This window comes from Sus scrofa, chromosome 11, assembly GCF_054392235.1.
Source record: "Sus scrofa isolate SSC_HxYL_T2T_F1_AM1 chromosome 11, Sscrofa_HxYL_maternal_Yorkshire_Landrace_v2.0, whole genome shotgun sequence".
Taxonomy (NCBI): domain Eukaryota; kingdom Metazoa; phylum Chordata; class Mammalia; order Artiodactyla; family Suidae; genus Sus; species Sus scrofa.
Window position 1 is genome coordinate 58,110,180 of NC_139393.1, and position 12,877 is coordinate 58,123,056.

Here is a 12,877-nt window from a genome sequence, read left to right on the forward strand (position 1 = left end):
TGTCCGTCAACAGATGAGAAGAAAGAATGTGTTTATACACACACACACACATTTTTAATATAAATGTATTATATATACACACACATTTACATAAATGTGTGTATACATATATATAAACGTGTTTATATATGTATAAATGTGTTTATATCTCTATCCTTACATTCAAGGGTATACTATTCAGCCTTAAAAAGGAAATCCTGGACATCATGTTAATGAAAATAAGCCAGACACAGAAAGACAAATTATGCATGATCTTCTTACCCAAGGGATGTAAAAGAGTGAAACTCATAGAAGCAGCGGTCAGGAGAGATCGGAGGGGAGGGAGAAATGAAGGGACGTTGGTCAAGGGGTAAAAGTTTCAGTTACGCAAATTGAATAAATTCTGGAGATCGAATGTACAGCATAGTGAGCATAGTTAATGATACCGTATGTATCCCTAAAATTTTACCAAGAGGGTAGATCGTCAGTGTTCTTACCATACAAGAGAAAGAAGGAAGGAGGAAGGAGGGAGGGAGGGAAGGAGGGAAGGAAGGAACGGAGGGGAAAGAAAGGAAGGAAGCGGGGAAGGGTAACTGTGAGCTGATAGGCACGTGAAGTAGCCTAGTTATCTCATACTGCATACATATATCAAAACACCACATTGTACACCTTGAATATATACATGTTTTATTTGTCAATTATACCGCAATTAAAGCTAAAAAGAATAGGTAAGCACGGATGAGTTAACATATCTTGTATATAGATGCAGCCTTAATTGAGCAATGTCAACCACAGGGTTTAATAGACTATACAGCAGATTTAATAGGTGATGAAGCCAATGGCATGTTGCTATAAGCCTTTAAGATACTTGGTTAATATATCATAATAAAAACAAGAGGTTTATTTACAATAACACTTTGAGCTTTTGTGACGTGAAACATGTCATATCTCACTGACAACTAACTTCATGTTATTACTCTCAAGACATAAAGGGGAGTTCCCCGATGGCCTAGAGGTTAAAGATTTGGCATTGTCCCTGCTGTGGCTTGGGTTGGATTCCTGGCCTGGGAACTTCTGCATGCCATGGACATGCCCCCTCCCTGCAAAAAGAGACAACGATTCTGGTATCTTACTATGTTATAGCATCTGAAAATTTTTTATCTTCTAATATTAGAATACCCTACAGTCTCATTGAATAAAAACCTCATTTACATCTCCCTAGTTCTGTGTGAAAACTAGCATATATATTTTTTATTTATATATACCACTAAAACAGATACATTTCACTGTATAGATTAGAGGCAATATACATTTAACTTGAAAAAGAATCACTGAGGTTAATAGGATACATTCAGTTGATAATACTTGACTGTTGGCTATTGAACTGGGGATTAAGATATCAGACAGTTCCCTAAAGTAAATACCTTGATAGAATGATCACAATGGAATTTAGAAATTAAATATAAAAGACTATGTTAATGTGGTATAAGTGGGAACATGCGAAAATATCAAAGTTGAAGTTTTTGTTGGAAGATGAATTTGAAATGATCTCTTATGCATATGCAACTTTTTAATACATACTCTCTGAGGTACATTTACACTCACATTTAGAAGTCTAATTAGTAATAAAAAGGGAAGCGTTCCTAATGATAGCACCCTGCTCTTAGGGTCCCTATTACAGATTCTGAAAACAAATTCATTAATATCTTAATATACATGATGTCATTTTCTATACTCAAATACTGCAGCCCCAAAGCTTTTCTTCCTTTTCCTTTCCCTTTCTTTCTTCCTTCCTTCTTCTTTCCTTCCTTCCTTCCTCTTCCTTCCTCTTCCTTCCTTTTCTTCCTTCCTCTCCCTTTCTCTCTCTCTCTCTCTCTCTCTCTCTCTCTCTCTCTCTCTCTCTCTCTCTCGCTTGTCTTTCTTCTTTTTTTAAACACTTAATCTGTAAGTCTGAAGCCTAGGGATCTTGTTTCTTTCCAAGTCAGACTTGTGAAGACATTTTTCTTCTGCAAAACAAAAGACTTGAAAAAGAAGTAGGCATGACGCTTTGAAATGTGTGCTTTCTCTAATGTGTGCTGCTTCTTGAAAAGGCTAATAGGCATTTGGATAGTGAACCATCAAAATCCCCACTTCTCAGCCTTTTCTTTTAGGCTATTACTGGTAGAATGCCTCTTAACCCTTGAGGCAACTCAACAATTGAGTTAAGGAGATTTTCATGTATCGGTTTTGCCTGTCATATGGTTGACTTAACTTCAGGATATACTTTGCTGCGGAAGGTTCATTTCCCTCAATTTGTTAAGTGGCTAATTATAAAGGTTCACAAAAGAAGCGACACAAGGGAAGGAGAAGGGCCAGGCTTCTCTCAGCAGCCCCAAGAGGCCTGTACAAGTGTCATGTGTAAAAACAGAGCACAAATTAAACAATGGCCATAATAAGCTGCCAGTGGCTGGGGTATAATGAAAGGGAAATTCGTATGTAGATGCAAAGCAGGCACTCAATTCTTGGGACTTTTGTTTATTTTTTTATATTGACAGCTAGGTCCTAATATGTCATTGTATTGAAGGTTCTGCTGCAAAAATCAAATTTTAAACCTGAGTTGACTGTAACAAGCTAAATAAAGAGACAACTTGTTTTGTACTTGTAGATGAGATTTATATTTTTATTTCCTCTCTATGATATATTGAAAATACTTTTGAATCCCAATAAAAGAATTGGTCTTGTTGCCCGAAAGAGCAGGCATTTACAATAAGTTATTTAAAGCAGTGGCCAGAAATATAAGTGTAAGATGAAACATCTGTATTAAGAAACAAACATTTTCCATCAAACAACAATCAGCATTCCTATTTACAGGCAGTACCATGAATTCTAAATGCCAGCCTTTTTAACGTATGAAAAAAGCGTGAACAACAAGGATAAGTCCCTTTGCTTGGGAGCATGATAGCTAATGAAACAGAATGGAAATCACTCCATTTTTTCTTCCTTTCATCAAAACATCCCTATGCATAGTGTTCGCATCATTATGTAAGACATTTGCAAATATGTATAATGCTTTTGCCTATGGGAAAACGCTCTTGCTCTAATGTATTCCTGAAAGATGAATGAACAATTCTTTAGGTATGATAAAAAGACTCAGAGGGTTGGAGAGAGCAGTAATATTAAAGCCACAGGCTCATCATTTAAATTTTTTTTAAATGTCAACCACGAACACTGCAGGTCTATGTTGTACTTAAAGAATTTTTTTTTTTTCTCTGCAAACTCATCACTGCTTTTCCAATTCCTTTTCTGATTCAAGAGCAGCAACCCCTTATTGGCTGGAGGCTGCCGGCTTTGATAATTCAGCGGGGAGCTTGTGAAGTGAGAATATTCTTCGGCTTCAGATCTCTGATCTGGATTTTTGCCTCATCTCTCTAGATTTTTCAGTAGCCTCTGAAACAATTGCTGAAAGTTGGACATCATCAGATATCCATCTCATTATCAAATTCGAGAATCAGACCAGGAGCTGATTTTCAGAATTGTGTGGGTTCCGCTTTGACTAAAATCATAAAATGTGAAGACAGCTTTCATCGCATTTTTGAAATATAGAAAGCAGATGGAAGGGTAGTTCTGGATTGAACAGAGTAGAGGAAATTAGAACATAAGTGCAGGCAGAGGTAGAGAAGAAACACAGGTGAGCCAGTTTGTCCCATGAACTCCTGAGAGCTTCTGTACTTGGAGGCATCAGGTCTCTGACGGTGCAAAGCCAAAAAGACATGGTTGGATTAAAAGACTATGTACGGTCATTGCATATCCCAAGAAGGTGAGAGTTTCTAGATTCAAGTATAACAGGCAAAAACGTGGTCAGGGTCAAGTTGTGAAACTGATACCAGTGATTTGATTAAGAGAAAGCAGGTTCATAGAGTGTTTGCCACCAATTTGAAGGCATCTTCTCCAGGGAAACTGAACTGACTTTTAGAGATCTTCTTATGAAAAGGTCACCTTGCTTCCTGATGAGCCCACAGTGAAGTCCTTCAATGGAAAATTCCATCCACACATATGGAGCTTCTGCTTTTCTTTTTTCCTGCCTCATTCATAAGCATGAACAGCAGCAAGAGATCACCAGGCATTTAAGTAAAGCCTTCAAGCTGAAAAAGAGTATAATAATTACCACACAAACAAAGGAATTCAGAGGAGACAGACAATGCAGAGTACAGAAGAAACTTTTAAAAATAACAAATAGCGGAGTTCCCTTTGTGGCTCAGCAGGTAACGAACCCTACTAGGGTCCATGGGGATGTGGGTTTGATCCCTGCCCTTGCTCAGTGGGTTAAGGATCCAGCATTGCTGTGAGCTGTGGTGTAGGTTGCAGACGCGGCTTGGATCCCGACTTGCTGTGGCTGTGGCTGTGGTGTAGGCCCTCGACTACAGAGCTGAATAGACTCCTAGCCTGGGAACCTCCATATGCTGCAGATGTGGCCCTAAAATAGCCACAAAAAAAAAAATCCCCTGATAAAGACAAATATTTTATGATATCACCTATATATGGAATCTAAAAAAAAAAAAAATGATACAAATGAACTTACAAAACAGAAACACTCATAACATAGAAAACAAAATTATGGTTACCAAAGGGGGAAGGAGGGGAGGGATGAACTAGGAGTATGGGATTAACAGATTCACACCTCTATATATAAAATAGATAAACAACAAGGATGTACTTAATTAATAATAATATCCTTAGAGAGTCAGGAAAAGATACTGTGTCCATAAAACAAGAACAGGATGCTATGAAAACAGAACAATTAGAAGCAAGAAAGAGCTGTTATAAATCAAGACTAGGGTCAAAGTGACAATTTAATAGAAAGTTGGCAGATAAGGACAAGAAAATTTCAAAGAAACTATATAAAAAAGACCAAAAAAAATGGAAAATGGAAGAAATGAAAAGAAGTTGAGAAGATAATTTTTTTTTAATAAAAAGGTCTAGAGAGAATAGAAAGAATGGAGCAAAGAAAAGATCTAAAAAGTAACACAAGGAAAACATTCAGAACTGAGGGCATCTGTCTCCAGGTTACAAGGATATTGTAAGTACTCAGCCCAATTGAAGAAAAAAATCAGAGTTCCCACTGTGGCTCAGTAGTAATGAACCTGACTACTATCCATGAGGATGCAGGTTCGATCCTTGGACCCTCTCAGTGGGTTAAAGATCCAGCATTGCTATGAGCTGCAACATAGGTCACAGATGCAGCTTGGATCTTGTGTTGCTGTGGCTACGGTGGAGGCTGGCAGCTGCAGCTCCAATTTGACTCCTAGACTGGGAACCTCCATATGCCACAGGTACAGCCCTTAAAAAATACATAAATAAAATAAAAAAGGCCACATCATCATGAGCTTTCACAACAGCAATGATAAACACAAAATCCTTAACACTTCAAGAAAGAAAGAAAAGAGAAAAACAGATTTTAAAAACCTCAAAAGACAAAGCAACAGACCACATATAAAGAGCACAGAATCAGAATGGCATCAGAATTCTCAAAAGCTAGAAACCTGGAAGCGGGAAATTCCTTTCAGTATTCTAAGGCCAAATGACTTTAAACCAAAAATTTTATATTATCCCTATTTTCAATTGAGTCTGAGAATATGAAAAATATGTATTTAGATATACCAGGACTCCAAAAATTTACTTACAATCATCCTTTTTTAAGGAACCTACTGCAGGTTATAATTCAGAAAAAGTAGGGAATGAATTAAGAAAAGGGATCCAGAATATAGACATTCTGATACCAGGGTGAAAAAATCTTCTCGTTTGTTTGGAAGTCTTAGGTTAGCCCTATTGTTGTGGCATAATTATTAGTAACACTGCTTTCATTCTCAAAGATGTCCTAGTTATTTTTAAAGGTAGGTATCTAATTTCATATTTTAAGGCATTCAAAATTCTTAAACGAATGTCTCCATTTTGGTTCAATCAATGTAAAAAAAAAACAGGATAAAATTAATGGATTCATTTACATACAATCTGGAAAATGAATCAGAAAGTATATGCGATTATGTTGAAGCTATGAAATGATTTTGCTAGGAGGAAACCTCTTGTGAGCAGATGCGACACAGAAATAAACATAAAAATATACATAAAAACTTTCAACACGCATAAACATCATTCAGATGTTTGACTTGGTTTTTCTACTCATATAATTTAATAGAAAATACATACCCAAAGACTGCTTTCAAAAGAGAAGACAGCTATTACAGTTACCATGAATTTAGGAGGCTCATAATATACAAACCCCAATGATGTAATCTCAAGTTCTTTCGATGTAGTGTCAGTTGCCTTTGCAGCCGTTAAAACAATAGGAATTCTTTATTTGGAGCGTAAAAAATGAAAAAGTCTAAAGTGTATACACTTTTTTAAGATGGTCTAAATATAAAAATTAACTAGGTAAGAGATCTGAACGCACACACCCACACCAGGCATTGTGTGGGTACATTCATGGGCTCCAGAAGATCCAATTGGCTTTTCTTAGCTATGGAACCTTGGAGAAACTGGCAAAACCCCTCTGTAAAATGTAAAACACCCTCATAGTGTGGTGTCAAAATGCATTTGCCAGTGTCTGTTTATATCTCGTTATATCCCCTCACCTTTATTAGGTTAAATACTCCCAATTCCCTCAAACTCTGCTCTTATTGTCATGGGCTTCATCACCCCCTTCTTTTGAAACACTCCCTTAGTCAATGATCGTCTTAAAATCACAGAACTTGGGACTGGATACTCTACAGGGCTCCATGCACTATTGAAAGAGTTTCATAGGAGGCCCAGGTTGCCTCTTGCAGAAGAGAACAGACAGGTTGCAGAAAGAACAGGGCAGCACTACAAACTGTAAAGTCCCTTTACAAATGCACAGTATAACCAATTCTTCATAGATTTCTTCTGGTGTTCTTTTATTTATTTATTTATTTATTTATTTATTTATTTTTATTTATTTATTAGGGCCACACCCACAGCATATGGAGGTTGCCAGGCTAGGCGTTGTATCAGAGCTGTAGCTGCTGGCCTACGCCATGGCCACAGCAACACCAGACCCAAGCCGAAACTGTGACTTACACCACAGCTCATGGCAATGTTGAATCTTTAACCCACTGATCAAGGCCAGGGATCGAACCTGCATCCTCATGGATACGGGTCAGATTTGTTTCTGCTGAGCCATGACAGGAGCTCCATTTTTTAAAATTTTATTGGAGTAGAGTAGATTACAACATTGTGTTATTTTCAGGTGTATAACAAAGTGACTCAATTATATATATATATAATTTTTCAGGTTCTTTTTCCTTCTAGATTAGTCTATTTTATTATACAGATGTTTCCCAAATATGGTTGTATTACTAAGCCTTTGTTTGAGGTTCTCTTAACAAAGTCAGTAGGTGAGTCTTTCTCCCCAACACTGAGGAAGCTATACTATAATATATGAGCGCCTTGTCATTCCATCATCCCACAGAAATAAGCATAGAGGGAAAGATACTGTACCTACGTGATTGTCAGCGGCAATTTCCCATTCTTGTCCACTGGGAAGTATGAGTAAGCATATGGGGAACCACCTCTCGACAACTTCACTAGGCTGCTCGGCGAAGCCAATGGATTCCACGTCTTTTTTCTGTGGATAAAGTTACATATACTAACCAAGAAGCCAAGAAGCTAGACTATATGAGAAAGAGAAATAACTTGCTTAGCGCATTATGATTATAGTTGGGGCCTGTTGGTTCTGACAAGAGGCTGTGTGGTCCCCAGCAAGGCTGAAACATGTAACCAGATATTAGGTTAATGTTGGCAAGTTCTTTTATAAAGATGAAATGATAACTCCCTTCCTAAATACTTCTCAACATCTTAAAAATGTATGGCTATGAGCTCATTTAAGCACTGTTGGGTTGACACGCATTTGAAGATTTGAGGATAAAAATATACGGCTTGTTGTTTTCTTTTTTCCCTTCTTTCTTTTTATGTGAAAGCAAGTGATGATTAAAGAATTGAAGTTTTCTGGTGAATGAAACAGCCAGACCACTTTTCATGACAAAGTTGGTAATTAGAAGGCCAATTTAGTGGTGAATCAGGCAGAAATATTCAAACCATGACAAATGACTTTAATAATGCAGCTTGCAATGCCTGAACAGAAATAAATTTCACTTCCTCAAACTCTTGCCTTTCTCTGCCTGCCTGGAAGATAGAACTGTCCAGGAGGTATTTTGTACCCTTTATTCAGTAAAGCTTTTACTAGATTTTAAGCGACCAAATAGCTTGCAAATGCACAACATCATTCAACTTCTTATGATTTTTTTTTTTTCCTGAAGGTAGACCGTGATCAGAATTCTGAGTAAGTCGAGATTTATTTTTCTTCGGTTCTGCTTAGCCCTGCAATAGTGTTTTATTGTTGCCTCTCTGACTTGAGGTATTAAAGGGAGCTACACTGGCCTCAAAATTGAAAGCTAATTTTGGTGTTTGTCATAAGTTTGTTAAGACCACATGCATTCCACAGTTTGAAAAATTTCATTATTCTGTCCATGCTGGGGCTTCGTAATTGGATAGTAAGGATGTTCAAAGACTAATTTAGTGAATTGCACAATATTTTAAATGGAATTATGCAGGTTTATGGGTCCTTAGGGGATTCAGCTAGGAGCCTCTCGAGAAAATCTGTTTATCAGTAAATGATATTAGCAGCTTTCACCTAGCTTTTGTCTTCATTAAATTGCTGCTCTCCCAATTGAGGGTCACATCTGAGGCCTGCTTTGATAATTTGTCATTATTGTCTTGTTTATTGGAGCATAAAGTTGATACGGGCTGGGCTGTGCTGTTTATACACAATGTGCAAAGAAGTTTCTATTAACAATTCCACCGGTGCTAAATCAAAGTGGAATTTTTCAGGATTCAGGAAAGGGGATCATTTGTAGCATTCTAATTTCCTCTAAAACTCTCTGAGTACATGCCATGCCCCCTTTTCTAATATGTATAACACATAATGGCATTGCTAGAGCCAATTCTCTCCAGACTTAAAAAAAAAAAATCCATTTCTATCTTTAAAAATAAGGTTGAAAGTTGAAATTCTTTCCATAGTATTGACCTGTCAGATAAAACCAAATCCATGCCACGGAGCTCCTTTAAAGTATGACATTCATACATAATGGCCATTAACTATTTATCTTAAGAGACTTGGGGTTACAGCGGAGATATGAAAATTATGAAGAAACATACTATTTATTGTAGCACCATCAAGCATTCTTTTCAGGGCACTTATGTGTTCTAAGTCCAGCAATAGGAGGAAAATTCTTCATTCATGGCGTCTTTGAAAGTATCACTGAGCATGTTTAAACTCAGTTGGTTTCTGGCTGTGCTTTACACGTGGATTGCCATGAGGTGTTTTTTTTTTTCCCCAGTGATGACGTGGGATCTAGAACTGGGAAGGAGGGCGGGTAGACTCTATTTCCAGACAGGTCTCTAATTCCAAGCCTTTTTTTCCAGGGCAATTTGCATGCCTTGTGGCTGCCTTCCCTCTGTCTTGGCAGAGTCATTTGCTGGACCTTGGTTTCTCTACATTTGATCTGGGATTTGCTCTGCTCCCTAGAGGGTTCAGACACGTCTCCTTTCTCCCTCTGTCTTCCATTTGTCTCCTCTCCATTAGAGTCCCTCTTGCCCCCAGGAACAATACTATTTATTTCTCTACGAGAGACTGGGCGTAGGAAGAAGGAGAACAGAAGTTCAGTGGCTGATGATCACCAGACTTCTGTGGTACAACTTGGGAGAAAAGAACCCCCTGTCCCCTTCAACACAAAAGGTGAATTGTCCTTTGGAGTCAGCCTAGGAGAGAAGCAGGTCCGCCGAGGGTTTTATTGTGCACACCCAGTAGTCCTGCTTCCTGAGCCACGCTGGGCCCTACTCTCCCTGGGAGGGAGCTTGAGAAAGACCAGGGCTCATGGGGGGTGGGGGGGCTAATGACACCCCACACAATGTGCACAGGGGTGTTGGGATGCCAGGAAGGCACAGGCCAGCCCCGTCAAGTGTAAGGACAAGTGCAAATAGTAAGTTCTACACTCTCGCAGGCTCAGAATGATGGCTCAGGCTTTCCTTATGAAAGTTCTCAGGCCAGGAACCTAGCCAACCTCATTTTTACATACTATTACCTAGCCCATCTCCAGCTTTCAAAGATTTATGGTTATTATCACTATCTACTCACCCACATAATCACCAGCCTTTCACTCTAAAATGGTTAAAAATTGTTTTATAGATTGCAGATCATTAATGTAAATTAGACTATTTCTATATTTGATTTCTTAATTTTTAAAAGGAAAAGAATAGCTCTCTCACACACACATACTCTTTTTTTTTTTTACTTGAAAATTTTAAACGGCTCTCCAGACACCTCTTTCAATAATTCTTACCCTCCAAAGCTAGGCTGCCTTTTAATTTCACTTTAAAATAGCTACATTGGGACCATAATATGATTAGAACTAATGAATATTGTGGAGAGAAGAAAAAAATTTTTATTTAAAATCTTTAAAAAGTATAAATACTTCATGTGAGTAAGGACCTAGGGTTCATCCCAACCCAGTTGAGGACTCAATTTTGATTCTGAAGATAAATCACTTGAGCTCAGCAGGCCCCACCTTCCTTGTCTGCTTAAAAGGATCATGACTCCAGAAGTTTCTTCACTGAATGGAAAAAAGCAATCATATTAAAATAAGTTACCATCTCTCAATAGTGACAATAATATAAGAATAGCAAAATTGTCTAAGTGCAAAAGCAGTAGAAACTACTCATATATTGGAGCTAATAAAGTCTTGCTTGTTTCCTTTTTAAGAAGACATGGACATAGGGAATGGCCAAGATGACATCAAATAGATGTTGTATAAAGTTGCCAACTTATTAATGACTATTCCATTTACCTAAAAAGTTCTTTCTTTCAGCCAGAGTTCTTTATTCTTGACTAGTTTCTTTAAAAAAAAAAAAAATCAACTCCTCAAACTTAAACCAGGCATTTGGAATTTGCTTGGCAGATTCTGAAATCTAAGATGGTTTTGCTAGAAAGACTTGGATGCCAGACTCTGTACTAACTGCTGAAGGGCATTCTTTTCGGAATGAGCTGTTGTTCCTGAAATGCAATTCCATCTTTCTTAAGACCTTTGCAAGCCTTAGCACTCCTCCACCCCTCCTAACTTCCCTTTGGTGGTGGTCTTTCTCTCAAGATTTGGGGACCGTTCCCATCCTAGAGCCCCTTTGTTCTGTGACAAGAGGCACTTTAAGCCTTCCTCTCACCACCATATCCTACGGAATCTGATCTTTCCATAACACACATAAGAATGTTTGACATGCTATTTTTGAATAGAGACAGTAAGAATGGTTGAGTTTTGCCGAGTTTGGAGAGGCAATAGCCTGGAAGAGCTGAAAAAAAATGGTGGGTCTAGATGTCAGGAACCTGCAGGCTAACTTTTCTTTTGCAGCCTTGGACAAGTCCTCACAACTTGGCTTAGTTCCCTTCTGCCCTGGAATGATGAGGTGGTAAAGAGACTTTGGCTTACTGCACATTTGTCAGATGGCCTGTGAGCCCCCTGAGAAGTTCAGAATAAAGGAGAGCTGGTATTTCCCCAGCATTCAGACTGGGTGGATGTGCTTAGCTCAACAATGGCCCAACCATCAAAGCTAGAGACACCAGTGCAATGGCTGGAAACATACAGCTTGGAAGGATCACTCTAGCCTAAAGAGAAGACTACAAATAGGCTTGTCAGCAGAAACAAGCTAAGCTATGTTCATTTTTCTTCTTCTAGCTTCAGTATTCTCATTTTCTGCTTAGTCTTGAGCTTATTCAATTCTGCTATGGAATTTTAAAAGCTAGGCATTTCTGTGACGGTTCTCATATTTGGTGAGAAATGATGAATACACAAAATGCTTCTGGCTTTAAAAGCATTAGATATTTTGAAGTGGCAGTATTTATTGATAGATAGAATCCTGGATTTCGAGCAAAGAAGATCTAAAAGTTCTATTTCTTGACCCGTGAAACAGAGAAAGAGTACTTACGCCATTCTCACAAGGCTCATTGCAATTTAAGGACTTATCCCTTGTTGTATTAAATAGCAAACAGAAAAGTTTGGAGAAGACATATGTATATTCAACTAGATAAGCAAAAACAAAACAGTCCAATAATCTGATTTAGTTATGAAATTCAGAAATAGAGTCAGATCTGCTTAAATGGAAGTAAATACAACTTGGCAGCATCACCTGCCTCTTGATATGATCATGTTTTAAACCATCTTACTTGATTTGAGAAATAAATGTCGATTTGCAGACATTGTTTTATCTCTGTTTGCAATTGCAAATATGTATCAGCCTGATTTTCAAACAACTGACCATTGAAAATTTTTCTTCACGTAAGTGCACCTGAGTCCTAGAATATAGGGCCTTTATTCTCTGAAGAAGCAGAAAATGCCTCAATGAATTTTTCTCTTTCTCTTTGAGTCAGCTTGCACTTCAAAATTTTATACTTTTTTCTGGGGATTTATTTGTGTTCTTGTCAATGTGAAGACATTGGGGACTTTAGTGACAAATCCATCAGTGCTGTGAGTTGGGGGCTGGAGGCAGGGACAGGGAGATCAAGGGAAGGTGAAAACCAGAAAATAGGGAAGAGATAAAAATGATATATAAGATAAAAAATATAAAATCGCCGGTAATGTTAAAAGAAGTTCAATAAACAAATAATGTAATAAATAGATAAATTAAAAAGTACGTTCTATTTCTCTATGAGCATTTCGATTATGTTGTTTTCCAAATTATCCTTGTTAACCTAAAAATAAGGAACTACAGTTTTTATGCCTTTTTCCTTCTCCCAGATAAACCGCATGAATGAGAATTCTGATTGGCCATGGATATACCTGGTCCCAGAGGAAAAGGAAGT

General features: G+C 37.9%; 1 long non-coding RNA gene across 4 annotated transcripts in view; it reads right to left on the bottom strand.

The window, feature by feature from the left end:
- Positions 1-643: 643 nt before the first annotated feature.
- The window catches only part of LOC146398644 (uncharacterized), a 152,687-nt gene continuing 140,453 nt past the window's right edge, over positions 644-12,877 (bottom strand). For 2 of the 4 annotated variants that reach the window (XR_014819657.1, XR_014819661.1), the window contains 2 exons: positions 7,475-7,597; positions 644-4,100 (listed from right to left, as the gene is read on the bottom strand). This is a non-coding gene — a long non-coding RNA (uncharacterized LOC146398644). Of the gene's footprint in view, positions 4,101-7,470; positions 7,598-12,877 lie in introns of all 4 variants that reach the window. The other 2 variants (XR_014819662.1, XR_014819658.1) reach the window with 1 other exon arrangement.